Source organism: Humulus lupulus, chromosome 7 (genome assembly GCF_963169125.1).
Source record: "Humulus lupulus chromosome 7, drHumLupu1.1, whole genome shotgun sequence".
Lineage (NCBI taxonomy): Eukaryota > Viridiplantae > Streptophyta > Magnoliopsida > Rosales > Cannabaceae > Humulus > Humulus lupulus.
Genome location: NC_084799.1, coordinates 172,819,728 through 172,825,023, shown reverse-complemented (window position 1 = coordinate 172,825,023; position 5,296 = coordinate 172,819,728). Strand labels below are relative to the sequence as shown.

At 39.4% G+C, this 5,296-nt stretch overlaps 1 non-coding gene across 1 annotated transcript; it reads left to right on the top strand.

Annotated features, from left to right (window-relative positions):
- Positions 1–2,673: 2,673 nt before the first annotated feature.
- LOC133793203 (small nucleolar RNA R71) lies at positions 2,674–2,780 on the top strand. The gene has a single exon (XR_009874659.1). It is a non-coding gene; the product is annotated as a small nucleolar RNA R71 (small nucleolar RNA).
- The last annotated feature ends 2,516 nt before the right edge of the window (positions 2,781–5,296 follow it).

Sequence of the window (5,296 nt, the reverse complement as noted above, 5' to 3'; positions counted from 1 at the left end):
CAATTAAGCACCAAATTGGATTCTTCACATCGAATCAATACCAGCTCCAAGTTCCTCAAACAATGGTCAAACGACGAGCCAAACACTGAGCAATCATCCATGAAAATTTCTATACAATTCTCAACCAAGTCAGAAAAAATAGCCATCATACACCATTGGAAAGTTGCTGGTGCGTTACATAGCCCAAATGGCATTCTTCGGAAAGCAAATGTGCCATAAGGACATGTAAATGTTGTTTTCTCTTGGTCCTCTGGTGCAATGACTATTTGATGATACCCGGAGTAACCATCCAAAAAACAATAATACTCCTGACCCGCCAATCTGTCTAACATCTGATCAATGAATGGAAGGGGAAAATGGTCTTTCCTTGTTTCCTTGTTGAGCTTGCGGTAGTCAATTCATATTCTCCAACCAGTAACAGTTCTTGTTGGAATTAACTCGTTCTTTTCATTCTTCACTACCGTCATTCCCCCCTTTTTAGGTACTACCTGAACCAGACTCACCCACTTACTGTCAGAAATTGGGTAAGCCACCCCTGCATCTAACCAATTCACCACTTCCTTTCTCACAATTTCCTTCATTGGCGGATTGAGTCTTCTTTGGGCATCTATGGTTGGTTTGACTCCGTCCTCCATTAAAATCCAGTGCATAACAGTAGAGGGGTTGATCCCCTTGATGTCTGCCAAAGTCCACCCAATGGCCTTTATGTGCTCTCTCAAAATTCTCAACAATTTTTCAGTCTCCACATCAGAAAGTGAAGCTGAAACTATAACCGGGAGTGTCTTGTTTTCACCCAAAAACTCATACCTCAGATGGTTAGGAAGTACCTTCAGTTCTAACTCTGGGGGTTTCTCAACTGAGGGCAATGACCTTTTTGGTACTGCCCCAAGCTCTTCAAAGTATTTCCTCTTCAATGGCCCATAAGAATTAAGCCATTTTGCATACTCCATAGCTTCCTTTCCATCTTGATCACTAACCTCATCTTCAACCAAACTCAACTCAAGAGGATCATTTATCAGTTTTCTCTCTTCCACTAAGTTACCCATTACATCAACCGAAAAGCAATTGTCACTAGCTTCAGGATAAGTCATGGCCTTGAGCACATTGAATACAACTTCTTCCCCTTGCACTCTCAACTTCAACTCACCCTTATGAACATCTATAAGTGCTTGGCATGTTGCCAAGAAGGGCCTCCCAAGGATAATGGGAACATTGCTATCCTCTTCCATGTCAAGAACTATGAAATCGGCAGGAAAAATAAACTTGTCTACTTTGACAAGGACATCTTCAATTACCCCTCTTGGATGTGCCAACGAACGGTCAGCTAGTTGCAAAGTTACAGTTGTGGGCTTGGCTTCTCCAAGTTGCAATCTCTTGAAAACTAACAATGGCATTAGGTTGATACTAGCCCCCAAATCACAAAGAGCATTTATTCCCTCAATTCTCCCAATAGTGCACGGTATTGTGAAACTCCCAGGATCTCTCAGTTTAGGAGGGAGCTTCTTTTGCAGTATAGCACTACACTCTTCCGTCAATGCCACAGTTTCAAAGTCCTCCATCTTCCTCTTCTTGGACAAGATGTCCTTCATGAACTTGACATATCTCGACATTTTCTCTAAGGCCTCCGCAAATGGAATGTTGATGTGCAGTTTCTTGAATACTTCTAGGAATTTAATAAACTGCTTGTCCATGTTGTTCTTACGGAGCCTTTGGGGGTAGGGAATCTTTATGTGATGCTCAATACTAATTGGTGGCGAAGCTTCTTTTGTTGGTATGCCTTCAGTAGCCTTCTTCTCACTGTGCTTCTTTTCCTCTTGTGCTGGTGCCTGTGCCTGTTGATCCTGACCCACTTCTTCAACTGGCTGCTCCTCACTTGGTCCCTCATAATTCTTCCCACTTCTTAACGTGATTGCCTTGCAATTCTCTTTCGGATTAACTTCAGTGGTGCTAGGCAAGTTACCTTGGGCACGATTAGCCATGAGAGTAGCTAATTGTCCCATTTGGGTCTCTAGATTTCTAATAGAAGACCGAGTTTCAGCCATGAATTGGTTTAACACATCTGACTGAGCATTAGAATTTCCACCAAAATTTTGTTGTTGTTGATGATTAGTGGGCGGTTGAGGTTGTTGCTGCGGCCTAAATCTCGGTTGAAAGAATCCCTGTGGATGTTGTTGGTTTGAAGATTGGCCTTGTTGATCATTCTTCCAAGAAAAATTGGGATGATTCCTCCACCCTTGGTTGAAGGAATTGGAATAAGGGTTATTGTTGCTCTGTTGAGGAAAATTCCCAATAGCTTGAGCTTGCTCCATAGGCATGTTGTTTACATCAGCATACTGACACTGTTCATAGGCATGAGGGCCCCCACATATTTCACACAGAGTCTGGGCCTGTTGCACTTGAGCTGTTATTATATTGCCTTGCAATTGCTTAGTCAAGGCCTCAACTTGAGCAGTCAACTTCGAAATTGCATCCACTTCATACAGACCGGTCACTTTCCTTGAAGAGTTTCTTTCACTTGGCCATTGCTGATTATTCATGGCCATTTCCTCCAACAAGTCATATGCCTCATTGGCGCTCTTTCTCATAAACGCACCACCAGCTGCTGCATCAATGAGTGTGCGAGTAGTACCACACAACCCATTATAAAAATTATGGACTAGCATCCATTTCTCTATTCCGTGATGCGAGCACTTTCTTATCAAATCTTTGAATCTCTCCCAAGCTTCATAAAGAGCCTCATTATCCAACTGATGAAAATTATTAATCTCTCCTCTCAACTTAGCTGCTTTAGCTGGAGGGAAGAACTTGGAGAGGAACTTCAGTGCTAGATCATTCCATGTATTGATTGAGTTAGGTGGCAGAGATACCAACCAACTCTTAGCTCGCTCCCTCAGAGAAAATGGGAATAATCTAAGTCTGATATCATCATCACTAACTCCATTCATCTTAAATGTCTGACAGAGCTCCATGAAGTTAGAGAGATGCATGTTTGGGTCTTCAGTGGGTAGTCCCCCAAACTAGACTGTGGATTGAACCATCTGAAGTATGGCTGGCTTTATCTCAAAATTGTTTGCATCTACGGCAGGTGGTCTTATAAAAGACTGGACCCCCGTCATTGTTGGCAACACATAGTCCCTCAGGCTACGGTCGGGTGGATTCTGACCATTAGCCTGGTCTTCTATGACACCCCCATTATCACCTTTGTTGGCCATAACTTCCTCTTGCTCAATCCTTTGTACAACTCTTTCCAACCTTTTGTTTCTTCTGTTCTGCCGGCAAGTCTTCTCTATCTCAGGATCAACAGGCACTCTTGCAGCTGGTCCTTGACGTCGCATAAACCAATGGTACCTGAGATGAGGCAAGAAGAATTGGACACAAACAAGTTAGCAAAAAGTGAAAAGAAAACCAAATTAGAATTTAATCCAATTAACGTAATATCAACTAAACAATTCCCCGGCAACGGCGCCAAAAACTTGTTGCGATATTTTTATTACACGCAAGTGCACGTATCATACAAGTAGTAACTCACACAGGTGAGGTCGAACCCAAGGGAATTGCAGCTAAGTACTAACCAAATTGGATTTATATTTCTATTTGGCAACAATAAAAGTTGGTTTTTAAAATTATAATGCAGAAAACACAACAAGCAAAACAACAAATAAAAAGGGTTTAACAATGGATGTGAAATTAGGAATATGATTTCAATTGCTTTGATTACCCAATTGTTAATACTAGTCAACTATTCTTCTTCCTCCAATGAGATGACAGATTATAAAATCACCTAAACTCTTTTCAGATCATGAAGGTACTAAATTGCATTGTCAACTATTGTATCTCTGAGATAGTACAACAAACAATTCGCATTAAGCAATAATCTAAAAGTCACATAAGCTATGCGAATACTTTTGTTTCACATCAAAACCTATGTTTATTCACTTAGAGCATTCCTAATATTCACTTTTCATATTTCATATTAGGATCATGAATCATGCTTAAGGTGATCAATCTCAAACATGTATTGAGCACAAAAATGAACAAATCACATAAACAAGGAAGAAGGAATAATCAAATAACATTAATCCATGGAATAATCTCAGTCAATATCCATCAAATCCCTAAATAGGAGTTTAGCTCATAATCTCAGTATTCATATCCATAATCAAACTAAACATAAACAATAACATAGAAAATTAAAGAAAAAGAGAATGAAACTAGATTAGGAATTGTCACAAATCGCCTACGCTTGCTCCAAGCTTCTTCTTCTTCTTTTCTCCACTTCTTTTTGTCTCCACCCCCTAATTCACGTTTTTCTACTCTTCAAATCGCATCAGAATTCGTAACCCTAAATTATCCCCTGTGAATTGACCAAAATGCCCTTCATTTAAAAATCTGCCGAATTTCAATTTCCAGCAACCTAGCACGGTCGCGCTCTACAGTAGCAAGGTCGCTCTACTCTCTCAGAAAAGGCATTTTTGACAGCTTTACGAATTTTTGTGCTTTTTGGCATCTTTTTCATTCTAAATCATCCCAATCCTTCAAAACCTGAAAATAAACAAAAACAACACAAAACAAGCGTAAAATAGAACAAAACAACCCTAAACCTCTAAAATACTTCCTATGTAGACACACTAAAACAAGTCTAAAACTCGCTAATCAGTAGTCTCATCCTTTGTTGATGAAGACTTTGAATCCATAATCACATTCATGTAGCACATATCCAAGAAGAATTTTCTTTGATCTCTCATGGTTATGTGTTTAACACAAACCAAATATTGAATCAAGGATTTGAGAATTGAAGAAGATGAACAAATTTCCCTCATTGTTGATTATGCAAAACACAAAAGAGAAAGTAATTAGAATTAGAGATTTCTATTGTTGGGAATTTATGACTTATACTTTCTAAATGAACAATGAATAATATAAGTCAATTCAATAATACAAACCCCAGAGACTAATCAAGAAACACATGCATAGTATGAAGGTAAATCTTGAAAATTCAAAGATTAAAGAAAAATCTAGATATTGACCCTTGATTTGGTCAACGACTCGGAGTCAAATAAACAACAAAGAACAAAAAGGAAATCAAGAAGAGAATCAAATGGAAAGAAAGTGACACAAGCGATTTATAGTGGTTCGGCCCCAACTAGGTGGTAATGACCTACGTCCACTTAGTGTTCTTATTGATATTGAATCCCAATACTGTGATCAAAGAACTAGGGTTCTTGAGTTTCACCAGTCTTAGGAGAATTGCCATTTCGATGGATAATCACGCTATGCTTTGCTCTCTAAACCCAAA